The sequence below is a fragment of the Macaca thibetana genome, chromosome 10 (assembly GCF_024542745.1).
Source record: "Macaca thibetana thibetana isolate TM-01 chromosome 10, ASM2454274v1, whole genome shotgun sequence".
Classification (NCBI taxonomy): domain Eukaryota; kingdom Metazoa; phylum Chordata; class Mammalia; order Primates; family Cercopithecidae; genus Macaca; species Macaca thibetana.
The window spans coordinates 17,967,803-17,988,175 of record NC_065587.1 but is presented as its reverse complement, the minus strand read 5'-3'; the positions used below and the strand labels follow the sequence as shown (position 1 = coordinate 17,988,175).

The 20,373-nt window shown below is 44.9% G+C and overlaps 1 protein-coding gene across 6 annotated transcripts in view; it reads right to left on the bottom strand.

Annotated features, from left to right (window-relative positions):
• SYN3 (synapsin III) overlaps positions 1 to 20,373 on the bottom strand; it is a 556,822-nt gene that overhangs the window by 374,468 nt on the left and 161,981 nt on the right. The gene's annotated exons all lie outside the window — the stretch shown is intronic.

Sequence of the window (20,373 nt, the reverse complement as noted above, 5' to 3'; positions counted from 1 at the left end):
GCTATTTTTATCTGATTTTAAAAGTAATACACACTCCTTGTGCATAACAAAATAAAAATTCCTTGGCATGTACAAAGAAATAAACAAAGTACCCACAATTTTACAATGCAGAGGAAACTCCTAACAACCTTTGTATATACATTTTTGATCCAATGATCAATTTCAATGTATATAGTATGCATTCACATTCATAATTGCTCCATACTTTCTATTAGTTGATTTTAATGTTTTCCACATAATAGTATAGTATAAATATTTTTCTCTACTACCAAAAATATCTTCCAAAATATAATTTTTAATTTCTACACAATAGTTCACTGAATGATATATCATAATTAAGTCAACCAATCATTTACTATTATCATATAGGCTATTTCCAATATGTTACATACAAATCAGTGCCATTATTTTAAATTATTTTCATAAGATAGATCCTAAGAAGTGGGATTAATGGATTAAAGAGTATAAGCTTTTTGTAAGATACCCCAAAAAAGTCCCCTTTTTAAGGTACATCTCACAAATTGTTTTTGAGTGTCCATCTCGTTACAGCCTCACCAGCACTGCAGTTTTTGAAAAATACTGTTTTTCAATTTGACAACAGAATTTCCCCTCAAAAGACACCCTGTATCCTGCTATTGTTTGAGTTTGCATTTCTCCAATTCTAGTGAAATTAAACACTTTTTATTAACCATCTGCATTTTCTTTTCTGTAAAAGTCTGTTCACATCCTTTTCCATTCAAAACAAAATAGGGCCTCTGGTTTCCTACTGAGGTGAGTTCTGTGTATTAAGGATACTGCCCTTTATCCATCATGTGTGGCAATGTTTTTACTAGATGCTTGTCTGTTTTTTTTTTTTTTTTAAATGGATGTGCATCTTAAAAAACAACACATAAATACATTGTCCATGACCCTCGACAATGAGACTTCCACTCCGCCCTGGCAGCGTGGGTTCCATCACAGACAGCAGTGGCAGTGAAGGATAAGACATCCTTCTCCATGAGGAAATAATGAAAGGTCTCTTGCCTCCTATTTTTTCCCCCGTTGCTGAGAATTCATAAGAGAGACATGGGAAAAACAAAGAATACCAAACCTGGCTATCTAGAAAAGGAGGATGTCCTTCCAAGACGACCTTCCAAGAGGAGAATCCCATGACTTGTTTTGGGATGCTCGACTCTGGCTCCAGGTATTATGGTGCTCTCTCTCTCCAGGGCTTCCAAAACTCACCTCTAAATCAGAACCTTTCTGATTCCTCAAAATAAAAGTAGCAGGCAGCTCCTCGTTGTCTTTACAGATTTGGAAATCTACCTCAAGATCCCATATTCAAAGTGCTCTTGCAAAATTATACATCACTCCTCTGTTTTAAACCCTCAAAAGGCTTCTCTCTTTCTGACAAGAGATCATTAGCACCTTATCATGGCTACAGGGTCCCACATGGGTTGGCCCCTGCCTGCCACTCCATCCTCATTTTCTTCTCTTTTTAAAAAATTATTATTTTTTGAGACAGGGTCTCACTCTGTTGCCCAGGCTGCAGTGCAGTGGCGTCATTACACTCACTGCAGCCTCAAACTCCTGGGCTCAAGCAATCCTCCCATGTCAGCCTCCCAAGTAGCTAGGACTACAGGTACGCACCACCACATCCAGCTAATTTTTTTTCTTTTTTTTTTTGTAGAGATGAGATTTTGCTGTTACCCAGACTGGTCTTGAACTTCTTAACTTAAGTGATCCTCCTGCCTCAGGTTCCCAAAGTGTTGGAATTACAGGCATGAACCACCCTGCCCAGGCTTCCATCTTCATTTTCTATCTTTCTCCCCTCCCTCACTGCCACGCAAGCCACACTCACCACCCTCCCTTCCTTCAATTCCCTGGATGCTCTTCTCCCACACTGTGTGTAGGTGCCTTGTCCTCAAAGCCATCGTTCTATCTACTCTATCAAAATTTGCCCCAACCCTCATTTTGCCCTATTTTCTTTATTCATGACTCTGTGACAATTTTATTTCTCCTGTTTGTTTGATTAGTTGCTTAACTGTCTAGTTCTCTTCTCTAAAGATGTCAGCTCAATGGGAACAGAGGACTTGACTGTCTTGAACAAAATAGGCCTTAAAACTGTTTTTAAATGAATGATTGCATTAATAGATGCATATATAAACACATGAATAAATGAATGAACATGATGTGAAATGGCCACTGGAAAGGTGACGGATCACTTTCCCTGTGGTCCTAGAGAAAAAAACTAGACTGATAGACAAAGTAGCCAGGAGACAGCGAGTTGCCCCTTATAGGGCTGCCTTACAAGGTAACAAGTAACACTACGAAGAAATTCATAACCACAGGGAATTCAAGTTGGCTGCCATGACCTCTTAAGAGTATCAGATCTAACATGTGAAAAATAACCACTTCCCATGCACAATATATCAGGTCAAACCAGGCATGTGTTATAGTTTGAATTCTGCCATTCACTGCTACAGAAGGCACAGAGTCCTTCTTGAAAGTCTAGGGTATGATGGATTTACAATGCCCATAGAGAAATTACTGACTTGAGCTGGGCAACCTGTGGCATTCAGTTCCTCCCTCTGTACCCAGCATCCCAGGTTCTCCATCTGGCCAGGGGGTGGCCAAGTCCTGCAGTCACCCCAATATTTAAGGTTGTGACATCCAGTAGTTACCAAACCCTGACAGTGGGCCAAGCACTCTGGCAAAGGTTGGAGATCCCAAGATGACAGGGATGATTCCTGCTTTTAAGAAACTCACAACCCAACAGGAGTTGGGTGCAACGTGCCCTAAGCACTTTTTTTTTTTTTTTTTTTTGAGAGACAGAGTCTGGCTCTGTTGCCCAGGCTGGCGTGCAATGGTGCGATCTTGGCTCACTGCAGTCTCCGCCTCCTGGGTTCAGGCAATTCTCCCGTCTCAACCTCTGGAGTAGCTGGGATTACAGGCACGTGCACCCGCACCTGGCTAATTTTTGTACTTTCAGGAGAGACAGGGTTTTGCCATTTTGACCAGGCTAGTTTCAAACTCCTGATCTCAGGTGATCCGCCTGCCTCAGCCTCCCAAAGTGCTGGGATTACAGACGTGAGCCACTATGCCCGGCCAGCATTTGTTAAATTAACAAAGGAGGGAGTGAGTGGGTGAGTGAGCGAGTGAGTGAAATAACTGAGGCATGTACAAGGGGCAAAGGTGGCCCAAAGGATGGATTCAACTCTGTTAAGGGATGAGTGTGAGCAAGTGTGTGCTGGAAGGCTTGGTCTTAAAAGCCGAGGTTTGTCAAGTGGGTTGGGCTTGGAGAGTATTTCAGGCAGGGGGAAGACACCTGCGACTGAATGAATGTGCCCTCGTGGTTGGGGGTGTAGTGGACTGTGCTGGTTTTATCTGCTCTGTACCCCTCCTTTTTCTAGAAACAGAGCCCATGGGGAAATCCTCTCTGATCAGAGAACCACATTTTCCTGGGCTGTAACTGGTCTAAGGATGGAACCCCTGATGTAAAATGGGCCTGTGAGAACATTCTCAGGCGTGTTGTATCTGAGCTACGGAAGACAGGAGTGGCCAGCGACACTGAAGTAATGTAAGCTGGGCTGATGGGAGACCATTTTCTGTGACATGAAGAAATCCCATTTGTAGTAGAAGTGCCAGCTGGGAACAGAGGTAAGGAGGGAGGCAAGACACCTGTCAATATTAGATGAGCCAGCCAAATGCAGTGGCTCAGGCTTGTAATCCCAGCATTTTGGGAGGCCAAGGCAGGCGGATCACTTGAGGCCAGGAGTTTGAGACCAGCCTGGCCAATGTGGCAAAAACCCATCTCTACAAAAAATATATTTAAAAAAATTAGCTGGGCATAGTGGCGCACACCTGCAACCCCAGCTACCTGGGAGGCTGGGGCACAAGAACTGCTTGAACCAGGGAGGCAGAGGTTGCAGTGAGCTGAGATCATGCCACTACACTACAACCTGAGCGACAGAGGGAGAATCTGTCTCAAAAAAAAAAAGAAAGAAAGAAAAAGAAAAAAAAGAAAAGAAATCCCCCAACCCTTTAAGCCCCTTCCTTGTCTTCCTGCCGTGGAGTCCCACTGAGCCCATGAGCTGGGTCTCTCGTGCCTGGGTAAGGTCTCCTTTAATCTCACACAAACTGGCACATCCTGGCCACAAGCTGTAGCTGGGTTTTCTTGTTATATCACCTTTAACCTTAATATGAGCTATAATATTTGGGTTCCTGATCCCAAGTCTTTCTCAGAAGTGGCTGTTGACGCTTGAGAGGAAATCAAGGACAAGAAATAATTAACGGTAAAGATGGGACAGGTGACGCGTCACTGGGGGATTACTGAATGCTTCCGGCAGCGTCAAAAAGCTGGAGGCCAGAGGTGAAGTGACTCTTAACCATTGGAGAAGTGTAATAATTCCCCCAAATATGCTGAGGCCTGTGGTGGCAAGAACAGCTCTTGGCTGGGCTTTGCCTGAGACCTAAGTTAATGAGCAGAAGCCTCATTATTCTCAGTCACTTGACTACTATTTCGTAACTGTCCCCTGGTCCCCAAGAGCCAAGTTGGCAAAGGGTGATGTTCATGCTGATTTTGTTCACATGCTGAGACCCATCACACCCAGAGTTGATTCCAGCCAGGCCTGGGAAGGCTCCAGGCTTTCTGACGTCCATGTCAACTGGCAGAGAGACTTCACGTTTTCTCTTAACTGTCTCCACACTCTCCCTAACACGCCACCTTGGAAAGCGCAACCTTGGGTAGCAAATCTGGGGGGAAGGGGACACAGGGAACCAAGTAAACCAGCGAACGGGGATGGGGAATTCAAAACATTGAAACAAGCTCCATGCTCCTGCAGACTTAGGGTGATCGCTATTCTGTAAGGATCAAGCCGGGGAAATGTGCATGCTTTGCAGATGGAGGGGTTTGAATCGCCCATATGGAAGGACTTTGGGAATTAGTGATGCTTCCCGCCAGCCCGAGGACTGCAAGAAATTAGCCCAGGCCAAAAAGAAATTAGGTGGCAGCCAACCAAGAATCTGGTGAGGAGCAGACAACAGGATGCAGGAGGGAGGCCTGTGGGGCCCCCACGGCAGCTGCCAGATGCACACCGGTGGGGAAGGGGCCCGGTGGGGTTTACAGACAGCCCGGCTCTCTGTTGAATCCGGGGGCCCTCTTTGTAAAGTGCTAGGAGGTTAATAAAACACAGACACGAGTTGCTGGAGGAAGGAAGCTTCCTCGTCTCTTGTTTCAGCCTCAGAATCCTGGTATCTTTATCCTGGTCTCTTCCTTCCCTGTCACTTCAGAGACTAAATCCGTGAATCTCTGTCCTTGCTCTATCCTATTCCTCCTGGTCACCCTGGGAACCCCACATGTTATGGGTTGAACTGTTGTCCCCAAGAAGATATGTTGAGGTCCTAAGCACTGGTACCTGTGACTGTGACCGTATTTGGAAAATAGGGCCTTTGCAGATATAATCAAGTTAAGATGAGGTCAGACTGGAGGAGAGTGAACCCTAACCCAATGACTGATGTCTTTGGGAGAAGAGGGAAATTCAGAAACTGACACACACAGGGCAAGAGAAAGCCACACGACGAGGGAGTCAAGAGATTGGAGTGATGTGTCTACAATACAGGGAATTCCAAGGATTGCTGGTGACCTTCAGGAACTAGGGAGTGGCAAGGAAGGATCCTCCCCTGGAGCCTTCAGAGGGAGCATGGCATGGGAGTCTTGATTTCAGACGTCTGGTCTCAGAATAATGGGATAACGAATTTCTGTTAAGCCACCCAACCTGTGGTGCTTTGTCATAGCAGCCTCAGGAAACTAACACACTGCATGTGCCCACTATTCCCTTTTCTAGTATCTTTCAGGACTTGCTGGCTTCCTTTGTTCTGGTGTACAACCATGCATGGCCCCGTTCCCCACTTCCTAAAACAACCACCCTGACTTAGTCTGTTTGGGCTGCTAGAACAAAATATTATAGACGGGGTGACTTATAAACAACAGAAATTCATTTGTCACATTCTGGAGGCTGGGAAGTCCAACATCAAGGCACCAGCACACTTGGTCTCTGGTGAGGTCGCCTTCCTGGCTCTTCACTGTGTCCTTACACGGCAGAAGGGGCAAGGCAGCTCTCTGGGGTCCCTTTTGAAGGTCACAAATCCCATTCATTAGGGCTGATGACCTCACGACCTAATCGCCTCCTAATGGCCCTACCTCCTAATCACACTGGGGGTTAGGATTCAACATAAATTTTGGGGAAACACACATATTCAGACCATAGCAGACCCCAACCATAAAAAACCCTTCACTTCAAGGTTCCAAATTGACTGGCAGTTAAATCGTATTCATATTTACATAAAAGAAGGAGGAAGTCAACAAATTGATAAATGCATGGAGATTTGTTTGGATGGATGTTCACCAAAATGCTAGCCTTAAAGAGTGAGATGGGAAATGGGAACTATTACACTCTTCTTCATACTTTTTGGTACTGCCTGCATTGTTTAAAAAAAAAAAAAAAGGGCATAGAGCATTTTTACAATCAGGAAAAAAACAATGAGGTTATCTTCATTCTGGAAAAAAAAGGAAAATGTAACAATGAAGTCACATCATGGAAAATGCTTATGGTACAATTTCATGTGACATAAAACAATAGAAAAGAGGACCTGTTTTATGACTAAAGCACTGTCAAAATGATAGGCCTGGAAGGAGAGATGGAAAACCACTCATTTGTTAAGGTAGTCAGGTGGCAGGTGATTTCTCTTCTTTTGAAAATTTCCATTTTCATGATATCACAGTTTGTGCATTTACTAAAACTTTTGGTTGGTACACATGCATAAATAGATAAATAAGTAGATAGATGATAGATAAAGCGATGGCAGATAGATGAGAAATGATCAATCGATCGATAGACAGATGATAGAAGACAGTAGATAGATGATAGATAGATAGATAGATAGATAGATAGATAGATAGATAGATAGACAGACAGAGATGAGAAATAAGTCCCCTGCACTTGGCCTTGCAGCTCTAACTAGTCATTCCCCTTCCTCTGTCCATTGCTATGCCTGTTGGACAAGGCAGTCTGTGCCTACTGGCCCCAATTCCAATGTGCCCTCTGCACCTGGCTGTTAGCCCCTTTACACCCCAATACAATCGCTCTGAGGTCACTTCTAAGTGTGAAACCCCCAGATCAGATGGCTTCTTCTGTGTCCTTACCTTATCCAATTTCTAATTACAACTAAAACACAATGAGGCTCTAGTAAAATACAATGGGGCTCTAGGCCCTCTGTATAACTTCACTCATTTAAACCTAACAAGGAAAACCTACAATGAATCCGAGGCACAGAGCAGCTAAGGAACTCGCCAAGGTCACGCAGTTATTGGTGATGGAACCATGAGTCAAACCTCACAGCCTGTTGGCTCTAGAGTAGGGTTTCCCAACCTCAGCACCGTGGACATTTTCAGGCTGGATAATTCCTTGTTGTGGGGGGCTGTTCTGTGCCTTGTAGGATATTAGGAGCATCTCTGGCCTCTACCCACTAGATACAGTAGCCCTCCCATGCCCACTTGTGACAACAAGCAATGTCTCCCGCCATTGCCAAGTGTCCCCTGGGTGGAAATGCACCCTGCTAGAGAAGCCCTGCTGCAGAGCTCCTCTTGTTCTCTGTGGCTTCTGAGGCATGATCACTGTCCTCTTCCTCTGCAAACCTTTTCCACCTTGCCTCGAAGACACTCTCCGACCTTGCTTCCGAACTCCCAGTTCCTTCACTGTTTTCTCCCTTACTGCAGCTCTTCTCCAAGGCTCAGTCTTTGGTTCTCTGCTTCTTGGAATCATCTCCATTCAGGGACTTCCCTTACCTTGTCCTCAAAGGCAATAATGAAAGTGATTCAGATTTATAAAGCACTTCCTTGGCGCCAGGAATCATTTTTAGGATTTTACTTATGTTATCTTTATCCTCACGATGACTCTACAAGGTAGATACGATAACAAAAGCTTCATTTTTCAAGAAACAAAGGCATAGAGAGACGAAGCACAGCCAAGAAGGTGTCCACCTGAGACTAGAGTGCAAGTCTTTGGGCTTCGAAGTCTGTGGTCACAATCACCGTGCAACTAGCACCTTCCACCACCCTGAACCTCCCATCATCACCTCCAACTCAACGTGACTGGACCCCAAGTCACCAGCTTCCCCCAAAGTGGATCTGAGGACTTATGTTAAAGGTCTGTCATGCTCCCAGGAACTGGGCATCCATCACCCTGAAGTCATGTGCAATTCTTTCCCTGACATTCCTTAAGTAAGGAGCCACCAGAGCTGCTAAATCTTCCCTCCAGAAGTGTCTAGGATTGGTCCCTACACTCCCCATTCCTCATTTCCACTCTGGTTTTTTCCTCCAATGCCTCATGCCTGAGACACCTTAACAGACCTTCAGCTTCTAAATCCTCAACACAAATCCCTCATCTTATTCCTCGCTGTAGCCCGGGCCTAGTCCAGCGTCCATACTTCTGAGTGTTAAGTGTTATGTGATTTCCCTGCTACTACCCCAGGGGGCCAAGCAGGTACCATCATGGTTGAGTGAGGTGGGCCTCTTCGGTTTTCTCTTCTCACACACACTCTCTGTTTCCGTATAAAGCACATAAGAATATCGTTCATTTCCACAATGCTCTCTTCGACCTTTTTTGGACGCAGGCATATCCTTTCACGTGTCTTTCATTTTGCCACTCAATAGTATGAGGTATATTTCACTTTTCTGTAGGAGGGCACAACCACTAAGACAAAGGGCAGCTAATGGAAGGAAGCCTCTGTGGAGGATGAGGAGGGAGAAACCAGGACTGATGAATAAGCAAATGTGGGCCCAGTCTAAGGTCTAAGCCATTATGGCCATGTGGGAATGAGGGTCCTGCATGGCCCTTGTGACTTTTCAAAAGATACCTAAATCTGGATATTAATGTCACAGTCTCAATAACTTAAATGTTGACAATGCCTTAAAAATTTTTTTGAAAATCACTATACTGACTGGTTAAAAAAAAAAATAAAGGTAACCAACACAAACTTTTAAAACAGTAAAACGCTCTGCAATCACTAAGTGTCTTAGTCCCTTGGAGTTGCTACAACAAAATGCCATAAACTGAGTGGCTTATAAACAACAAGCATTTATTTCTCACATTTCTGGAGGCTGAGAAGTCCAGGACCAAGGCATCAACCGATGTGACGCTGGGGAGCTGGGGGGCCTCCTTTCTAGTTCACAGATGGCACATTCTCACTGTGTCCTCACATAGTCGAAGGGGGAAGGGAGCTCTCTCGGGGCCTCTCACTTACAAGGGCATTAATCCCGTCCATGAAAACTCTGCCCTCATGACTAATCACTTCCCAAAGGCCTCATCTCCTAATACCATCACCTTGAAGGTTAGGATTTCAACATTTGAACTCTGAGGAACACAGGCATTCACACCACAGCAATAAGGATAAGAATATACTTTTGTGACCCCTTCCTGAGTACCTAGCTGGTGTTAAGCACATAGTAGGTACTCAGGGGATCCACACGGAAATGGCTCCACAATGGAAATGGCTTCCCTTCTCAGAGTCCTGGTCCACATAAAGTCATCAACGCTTTTTTAAATAAAAGTAACTGAAAACAGAGGATCAGAAAGTGGTTAAAATAACAAGGGTGGTGGGAAAAATCAAGACATCTCCTAGTCCCAGCTCTGCTCTTGTGTCTTTTGAGATTGTTGCTTCTCCTCTCTCAGCTTCAGGTTCCTGATTGGTCAAAGGAGAGTTGGGCTATGTGACCTCTGGGGGACCTTCCTGGGATGACTGTCTCCCATGCCAGAACTTCGAGCCAAGGCTTTCGACTTCCACCTCCCACTGAAGCTGTGCGTCTGAGCTCCCCTGTTACATTCTGTCAGGTGTTACTGGTTTGTAAGAATCACGATTACCCACTATTGGGTACTTGCTGAGTGCCAGATGCTTGCAAAGGGCGTTTCAACATGATCTCAGAGCATCCTCACCCCAAATCCCTGTGAAGTAGGTACTTCTCTTGGGCTGGGTTCCCTAGAAGCGGAGGCTAAAGTAGGGATTTGCAAGCCAGTGATTCATGGAGGGAGTGCTCTTCAGGAAAACTGTAAGGGGTGAGGGTGGCACCACAAGAAAGGGGAAGAAGCCAAGGAGGGATGTTGTTTTAGAGAAGCTCCGGCCTTGACCTGGTCCACAGGGGGGCTCTGGGGCAAAAACAGTACCATGGAGGTGTCTCATTTTGAGGAAAGAGCAATGGGCTTCTGTATCCCCAAGAGCAATCAGCCACTGACCCCCTGATGGGTGGTGGTGGAGAGGGTTTACCCTCTCAGCTGTCTCAGGGATGCAGTTACCATCAGCCCAAGAAATGAAGAAGGCCACAGGTACAGCGTTACCATGACACCTGCAGCCGCTGTGGGCACTGGCTGGCAAAGAGGATGTGAGCAGAGAACCTACAAGCATTTACACTCCACTCTTACTAGCCCATTTTGCAGATGAGGATAACTGAAACCTGGAGTAGTCAGTATGTTCCTAAGAACTACTAAGTAGAGAGGTCTGTACTGCTAGGTACAAGTCGCGTGTCTCATAAACAGCCCTCGCCACGGAAGGACAGGGCCTATTTCTGAAACGCCTGTTTCCCCAGCACCCAGCATGGCAACTGCACCTAGGGACTGCTGAGATGTGCTTGGAAGGGCTGAGTTTGTGAGCTGCAGCTCACCAGGGCCATGGGGCCTCGGGTGGCATGTCTTCGGGAGGCAGAGGGGTTAGCTCTCACCCACGTGGGGGCCTGGGACAGCCCTGCTCTCCGACAGCTGCCTGAGCTCCAGTGCTGTCAGCAGTCTGCTCAGCGCTGGGGCGGGCCTCCTGCCAGGCTGCTGCTTGGGGAAGGGGAACATTATTCATCCGAGAGATAAGGCAGCCGATGAGAGATGGGCCTCAGAGCAGCTGTTCCTCGGCAGCGGCTGGAACGGATGCTGGGGGAGTGGAGGGGAAGAGAGAGGAGTAGGGGAAGAGGAAAGTCCATTTTGAGATGAAAAATGATGGTACTGCCGAGGGGTGATGGGAGAGCACATTTCAAACCCAGGCCAGGCGCTAATATGTACTTATACCCAAGGCCTTCCCCACACATATCTCTGTCTGACAGGTCACATCTGTGCTCTGTCGGGTTAACTGCTGAACTAGTCAGAGGGCTCACTTATCAGCTCGCTCAGCAGGAAATATCTGCCTCGTAGGGCACCCCTCCCAAGCCGCTTCCTCAGTACAAGCCTGAGAAGCTGGGCCCAAAAAATGCCGAACGCTCCTGCCTGGCCCACAACCCTAAGTCACCCATCTCCGCCTCCAGAGCACCCCGGTGGTGCTGATCTCAGGTGGCCCAGCCACTTCTCGCTGGTTCCCTAGGTTCTCCATCTTCCCTCAAAGCTAGCTGACACAGGATGGAATTTTCCAGGTTGAGGGGCAAGAGTGGGTGAGCTTTCTTTATTTTATCCATTGTTTGGTAGTTTTTTTTTTTAACGGTAAGGAGACGTGAAAAGGAACCTCGAGGCTGGGCGCGGCGGCTCACGCCTGTAATCCCAGCATTTTGGGAGGCTGAGGAGGGCAGATCACCTGAGGTCAGGAATTCGAGACCAGCTGGCCAGCATGGTGAAACCCCGTCTCTACTAAAAATACAAAAATTAGGTGGGCATGGTGGCAGGTTCCCGTAGTACCCAGCTACTCGGAGGCTGAGGCAGGGGAATCACTTGAACCCAAGAGGTAGAGGTTGCAGCGAGGCAAGATCGTGCCACTGTACTCCACTCTGGCGACAGAGCCAGAATCCGTCTCGAGAAAAAAAAAAAAAAAAGAACCTCGAGGGTTTCCTGGGAGACAGGGGAGGGCAGGATGTGTCGTCTGTCTGTGAAGGGACCTTGGCTTACAGGTGAAACGCCTGATGGTCTTCCCTGACAAGCTGCAGCTGCCTCTCCAGCCTCCTCCCCTGCCCATCGGTCGGGTCATCTTCCTTTCTGACCACACCAGAGGGTTTCCTCAGAAGCCAGGGCCTTCCCTGTCCCTATGTTCTAACAGGGACTTTCCCACCCTGACTGCCTGGCTAACCTTTTGTCTGTCATCAGTGTAGGGAATGGTGTAGACAGGAGTCCTTAAAAGTACCTACGATATTATATTTCTTTTCATTTAAAAAAATCTAAAACAAATTCGGCAAAATGTTAAGATTTGACAAGCTCAGTTGTGAACATAAGGGAAACAACAGTTAGCATTTAAGAGCGCTGGGCATTCGTATTTTTCGGAGCATTACCTCAATTGATCCTGACAGCTGCCCTTTGAAGTGTGTGTTTAAAGGAGACAGAGGTACAGAGAGGACAAGCAGCCTCTCCAATGTCACACGGCAGATGCAAGGAGCCTGGTTCCAGAGCGGCTGTCTTAACCACCTTAGTTTATGAGTGTTCGCTAAATTATTCTCTGTACTTTTTCTAGGCTTAAAATAGTTCAGATTTTTTTTTTTTTTTTTAGGATCTGAAGCAAACATGGCAAAATGTTAATATTTGTCAAAGTAGTGTGTTCAACTATCTATGTTTAAGATTACTCCGAACTTTACAATATGTATATGAATATTTAAAAAGAAAACAAGAAAAGCCTCAGCGCCATTACCACTTCTCCTCAGAAGCCTTCTGAAGCCCCCCCGGCCCCCCCAACCCACTCCTCTAAGCCCTCGCTTCTCTGAACCATTCTCCACCAGGCCCTGATCATGTCACATGCTAGCGGCTGATTTACCTCCCGTTTCCCACTCCAGGCTGTGAACTCCACCAGGGAGTGGTGATGTTGAATTTATATCTGAATTTCCAGGGTCTGGCCAAAATGCAAGGAATCTAGAAGCTCAGTAAAATTGTGACACTAAAGGGAGCTATTTAGGGAGCCCCCATGGGTGAGTATTGAGCAGCTATGTAAAGAGGCTGCGGAAGGTGCAGGAAACAAATGTGGGCCCTGCCCTCCTTGCTGGAGACATATGGCAGTAATTTTTAGGACCATCACCCAGTCAGGACTTCCAGCATAAATGCTTCCAGCTGCACCCTCCACTGTGGACAGGAACCTAGGAACCTCTTAAGACAGGATCTTGGTGGCTTCCAGCTCAGTTCCCATGCCCATCAAAAGCAGCAGAGGGTGGGAGCAGCTTTCTAGAAAGCCCTCTGGGTTTTACCCACTGTGTCTGGGGCTGTGTGTCTTTGCTGGTTTGGCAGTTGTCAGATCAACCCTCCTCATTCTAGCTTAGTGGCTCGCCAATCTTGGCTGTACATTGGAATCACCCAAGGAGCTCTCAAAACTAGTCCTTTCTCAACTCTGCTCTGCCCCAAGATATTCTGACAGAATTGACCTGAAGTGCCCACCTGGGTTTGGGAATTTTTAGAAGCTTTCTAAGTAATTGGAATGTGCAGCCAAAGATGAGAACTCCTGTTAGGTTCTCTCTGTAAAAAAAAAGATAGCTGCTACCAGGTGAACTGTGATTATATCTCCATTCAGTGCACATTTACTGAGCATCTCTTATGTGAAATGCACCGAGGAAGGAAAGGGGCTTGAGTTTCCTGTCCTATGGCGTAGCTAAGTTGATGAGAGGAATCATTTGGCAAGTTTTGGTGTGTACAGATCCAACAGCCGGCCTCAGAGTAGTAGTAGAATCTTAGTATCTCCTAAGCTCACGTCAGACATCACTGACTACAGGAAAATTTCCTGCTGAGTCCATAGTGGTGGCCAATCAATGGCTGCTGGACAAGAAAGCAAGGTGGTAACAATACTTAGGTATGTTTCCTCAAGTTTTAGCTGGGACTTATTCTTTCCCTTGCTAGGTGGGACTTCATATACTCATACCAGCCAAGAAACACATCAGCATGCAGCTATCATGTAAAACAAAGTCTGGCCAAACCTGGGAAACGTTTCTAAGCTAACACATTTCCAAACAAATATACTCCTAACAAATACTCCTAATAAATTTCTAACACTGCTGGAGCATGAACTACCCTTTGAGAACTACTGGTTAAGGCCAAAACTGGCTAAACACATATGAGCTCATTTAATTCTTCCAATAGCCCCAGGGGTCGATTAATTGCATGTTTAGAGCATGGACTTTGGGCTCATGCCCCTGTTCTACGACTAAACAACTGTAGGATCTCAGGAACACTAGTTAACAGTTCCATGCCTCAGTTTACCCATCTTTCAAAAAGAGAATGGTAACAATAACATGTACTTCAGAATGTTGCTAAGAGGATCACATAAGCCAATCCACAAAGAACTGAGGCAGTAAACTTCAGATGTTTTTCTATGTCCACAGATTTCAAGGTCTCCTGTACACTGTTCTAACTTGTTTTTCTTCAAAGTAGCATATCTTCAAAATCATTTCATGGCCGGGTGCGGTGGCTTATGCCTGTAATCCCAGAACTTGTGTAGGTCGAGGCGGGAGGATCACGAGGTCAGGAGATAGAGACCATCCTGGCCAACATGGTGAAACCCCGTCTCTACTAAAAATACAAAAATTAGCTGGTTATGGTGGCGGGCACCTGTAATTTCAGCTACTCAAGAGGCTGAGGCAGGAGAATAGCTTGAACCAGGGAGTCAGAAGTTGCAGGGAGCCAAGATCACGCCACCACACTCCAGTCTGGTGACAAAGCGAGACTCCGTCTCAAAAAAAAAAAAAAAAAAAAAAAAAAAAAAAAAAAAATTCATATTAGTACAAATGGAGATGATTCTTTATTTATAACTGTATCTCATTATATGGCTCTACCCTCATTTATTTAACCAGTTCCCTCCAGATGGACAGTTAGGTTGTTTCTAAGTTTTAGCTATTAACAAAGACTTCTGAGAATGAAACTAATCTTAACACTCACATACTGTATAATTTCAATTGCCTGCCACTAATTTTGAATGGACTGTCGTGCATAAAAGCATTCATAAGAATTTTATGCACCAGGGAGTTGGGTGCAAAAAAAAAAAAAAAGACTGTTGACAGTATCTGCTTATATCTTCTGAATATGAAGATGATTTTGGCTGCAAATAACAGTGATGACTAAATCAATAAAGAAAATGCATGAGCTGACATCACTGAGCTAGGGCAATCACAGGGCCAAGTAAATCAGAGGCTCAATGTCAGACTCAAGGATCGAAATGTTTTGTGTCCTTCTGACTCCCATTCTCAAGGATGGACTTTTGTTCTCATTCTGTTCCTTCATGTTATCAGGGAGTCACCCTAGCACCCCGGGCCATACCCTCATGCCTGTGAAAAACAGCCTCCTTCTTGTGTCGCTTTTAAGAAGCATGATGGATGTTCCAGAATCCTGCCAGCAGGTACCTCTCAGGCCTTCCTGGTCAGAACTGCATCATACTCCTTTTCCTTTTTTTTTTTTTTTGAGATGGAGTCTCACTCTGTCACCCAGGCTGTAATGCAGTGACGCAATCTCAGCTCACTGCAGTCTCCACCTCCTGGGTTCAAGCAATTCTCCTGCCTCAGCCTCCTAAATAGCTGGAATTACAGGCGCCCGTCACTACACCTGGCTAATTTTTGTATTCTTAGTAGAGACGGGTTTCACCATGTTGGCCAGGTTGGTCTCAAACTCCTGACCCCACGTGATCCAACCGCCTCCGCCTCCCAAAGTGCTGGGATTACAGGTGTGAGCCACTGTGCCCGGCCCATATTCCGTTTTCTAAACACCTTTCCCAGTGGGAACAGAATGACCGCAGCTGGCTGAAACGAACCAAGATTCACCTCATGGCACCAGAGAGGGGCCTATGTTTCCTTGAAGCACATGGCCACCCATCAGCTGAAAAAACTCAGGATTTGGCAAGCATGAAAGAAGGCGGGAAACCAACAGTAGACAGCACACCTTCTGAAACCTTTATTTTCATGGACAGTCATATGTTGTTCTTGTAAAGAACTGGCTCATAAGCTTATGTGTTTTCAAGAACAATATTGCTAAGTGTGTTTTCAATGACACACATGGGTAAACTTTAAAAATGCAACAGTAACTCTTAAAATATGCTAGAAGACTTTAATGGGGTCTGGTAACCCCTTAACCTGGAATCAGAACACATAAGCTTGAGAACTCAGTTGCTTCTGTGAGGTCTTGAGAATGTTTCTTTCGCTCCCCAAGCCTCGCTTTTCTCCCTTGTGAAAGTGGCATCTTCGAGGAGAATTAGGGGTGATACATAAAGGAAAAGAGAAGGGGCTTTGCAGTTAGACCTGGCTTAGGATCTCAGCTCCCCTAGCTGTGTGACTCTGGACACGCTTTGAGCTTCAGTTTCTTCATCAGTAAAAATGGGGATAAAAATGTGCAATTCATAGGGTCATTTAAAAATATATACTTTATAGAGGCATGATTTGCATAAAATAAAACGCACCTATTTGAAATGTACAGTTTGATTTGCTTCAACAAATGTAACACTCATATAATCATCATGCCAAATAAAAGATATACTTTTGTCACCTTCACAGGTGCCTTGTGTCCCTCTACAGTCAATCCCCTGCCCCTTATTCCCTTGGCCCTGGGCAACCACTGATCTTTCACAGTGGCTGTGGATTAGTTTCGCCTGTTCTAGAATTTCATGTCAGTGGAATCATGAAATGTGTACTCTTTTGTCTCTAGTCTTTTTCTCCTTAACATAATGGCTTTGAGATTTGTCTGCATAGTTATGTGCTGCGAAGTATGGACTGGAAGGCAGCCCACAGGACCCTGCTGCTCATGTTCAAGTCCTCACGTGCTTCTCCCCTGGAGGGAGTGGGATCTGTGACTGGCTTGCCGAATATGGCATAGGAGATGGGTGGGCACCCCATGATAACGCTACATCAGATAAGTCTCAGTCTTGCTTCCAGATGTATTCTCTTTCTCCCTTGCTTTGAAGTAACAAGCTGCCGTGTTATAGGAAGACCCATGGAAAGGCCCACATGACTCATGCTTGTAATCCCAGAACTTTGGGAGGCCAAGGTGGGAGGATCACTTGAGCTCAGTTCAAGACCAGCCTGGGCAACATAGCAAGACCTCATCTCTACCAAAAATAAACAATATTATCTGGGCATCGTGATGCACATCTGTAGTCCCAGCTACTTGGGAGGCTGAGGTAGGAGGATCACTTGAGCCCAGGAGTTTGAGGCTGCTGGGAGCTATGATCACTCCACTGCACTTCAGCCTGGGCGACAGAGCGAGACCGTGTCTCAGGGAAAAAAAAAAAAAAAAGGAACTGTGTACAATTTCCCGCTGACAACCAACAAGACGCCAAGGCCCTTAATCTCACAGTCACAGGAAAATGACTTCTGCCAACAACCCAAGTGAGCTTGGAAGTGGTTCCATTGCCAGTTGAGCCTCCAGATAAGAACTGAGCCCCAGATGACATCTTGATGTCAGTCTTACAGAAGACCCAGCTAAGCCATGCCCAGCCCCTGGCCCTGACAAACTGTGAGGTAATAAATATGTGTTGTTTGAAGCTGATAAGTTTGTAGACAACTAATATACATCTCTTAGTAGTTTGTTCCCCTTTATCCCCAAGAAGCATCCCCTTATGTGCATGTACCACATTTTGTTTATTGTTCACGAGTTGACAGGCATTTGGGTTGTCTCCAGATTGGGGCTATGATGAATAAAATTGCTATGAAGATTCTTATAAAAGTCATTTAGAGAACATATTTCATTTTTCTTGGGGAAAAGTCTAGAGGAGAATGGTTGGCTCATATGGTGCCTATATATTTAACTTTGTAAGGAACTGCCAAACTATTTTCCGAAGAGGCTGCACCACGTCACATCCCCACCAGCAATGTAGGAAAGTTATTCCACAGCCTCACCGACAGTTTGTACTGTCAGTCTTTTTAATTTGATACCTCATTAGAGTTTTTATTTTCATTTTCCTGATGATTAATGATTTTTAATATCATTTCACATGCTTGTTGGCTATTTTTGGATATCTGCTCTGTCAAGTGGCTATTTGAGTCTCAAGATATTGCCATCCCTAGGGATGTTTTAGGAAAGCGTATGTATATAATATGACTGGCATTTAGTAGACACTAAATAAAAGAGAACTATTAGTCTTGATGTTATTATTTTTAAGGTCACTTAGAGATAAAGTTATATGATTCGATAAAGGGCCCCACACAGTATGCTTTAAGAATCTGTTCTAAATCATGTTCTCTTGGGGAAAAGTCTAGCAGGGGAATGGTTGGATCACATGGTGCCTATATATGTAACTTCATAAGAAACTGCCAAACTATTTTCCAAAGGGGCTATACCATGTTACATCCTCACCAGCAATGGAGGAGGGTTACAGTTACTCTACAGTCTCGCTGACAGATTCAACTGTCTTTTTAATTTGACATCTCATTATAATTTGGATTTTCATTTTCCTGATGATAGTGATGTTTAATAGAGGAGAAGGAGAAAGAAGGTAAAGGTTAAATAACAGAGGGGGTGAAGCAGGAATGCAAGACACCCCCAGAATTTGAGATGGAAGACTTCATGGGCAGGAGGTACAGGTGCATCTCAAATCTGAAAATCTGAAATCCAAAATGCTCCAAAATTCAAAACTTTTGCAGCACTGACATGACACTCAATGAAAACGGTCACTGGAGCATTTTGGATTTTTTTCATTAGGGTTGCTCAACTGCTAAGTATAATGCAAATATTCCAAAATCTGAAATCCAAAACCCTTCTGGTCTCAAGCATTTCAGATGAGGGATACTTGATATGTATTACCCAGTTTAGGGGATGATGAGTTTTGCCTTAGCCACATTGAGGTTGAAGGGAAAGCTGGCCCTGCAAGTGGTCTCATCACTGGGCCTCAAAGTAGGGTGAGTGCTGAGGAGCCCAGCTTTGCCAGATGTGGCATCCCAAAGGGTGCCAAACACCTCTATTTAAAGCAGCAGAGATCTCAAGCATTTTACTACAATCTGAAGACTATTAGTGCATGTGTCAGCCCTGCAGTCACTGGGGTGGAGGCTGCAGGACAGAGCTAAGCATGTGCAAGAGGAGTATAGGGATCTTGGAATAACTCTCTATCAGGGAGGCTAAAATTAGCTCATCTCCCTCCTCACCACTCCTCTTGCCCCTACTGTAATTACTCACCTTTGCCCCCAGCTCCATTCCTGGGTTCTAAACACCCTTGCTTCAGGGGGGCCTCGGAAGGGTTTGCTTTCTAAAGCTTCCGGAATGGGGTAAGGGTAGAACGAGCTTCTCAGGGCCCAAGTTTTCCTCCACAAGGAAACAAGCAAACAAACAAACAAACAAAACCATTTATAGGAATTTTTCTGTTAATAAATGTGACATGTGCTTATTTAAAGAAAATAAAATCAAATAGCGCAGCAAGGTATAAAGAAGAGGGTAAAAGCAGTAGTCCCAGGATTTAAAGACAATGTTTACACTTCAATGTGTTCCCTCTCATATTTTCAATATGTAAACAAATCAATGCATATATTTGTAAATAAAACAGAATTATACCCATATGCCATTTTGTAATCTTTTTTAAACTGACTGTATCCAGGGATCTTTGCATACCAAAATATAAACTTTTAGATCCTTTTATTGAGGATCTAGTATTTCACAGTTGTTGGGCCTTTAGACTTTTAAAAATATATTACAAAGACTCCTGGGGAAAATGCCTCTATATCTCTTTGGATTTTCCTAACTTTTTATCAGAAGTCATTAGTAGGGAATTTACTTACTGAATCAAAGGCTTTGAATGTATAAAGGTATATTGTTCTCTCAGAATATTTGTATTAATTTCCATGTTTATCAATAACTTACTAGAAGGCCAGTTTCATCTACTCTGAGCAACATTAAATTGATGTTTAATATTTTTTTATTCTAAAAAAAATTTCCTGGTTTCCTCTATTTGTCCCTGGGTAATTACTGAGATTTAGATTTTTTTTTTTTTTTTTTTGAGACAGGGTATTACTCTGTTGCCAAGGCTGGAGTATAGTGGAACAAATATAGCTCACTACTGACTCAACCTTCCAGGCTCAAGCAATCCTCCCACCTTGGCCTCCCAAGTAGCTGGGACCACAGGTGTGTGTTACCTTTCCTGGCTAATTTTTGTATCTTTTATAGAGCATTTTCCCATGTTGCCCAGGCTGGTCTCAAACTCCTGGGCTCAAGCAGTCCTCCCACCATAGCCTCCCCAAATGCTGGGATTACAGGTGTGAGCCACTGTGCCTGGCCTGATTTAGCACCTTTTTTTTTTTTTTTTTTTTGAAATGGAGTCTCGCTCTGCTGCTCAGGCTGGAGTGCAGTGGCGCGATCTTGGCTCACTGTAAGCTCCACCTCACGCCATTCTCCTGCCTCAGCCTCCTGAGTAGCTGGGACTACAGGTGCACACCACCACGCCCAGCTAATTTTTTGTATTTTTAGTAGAGATGGGGTTTCACCGTGTTAGCTAGGATTG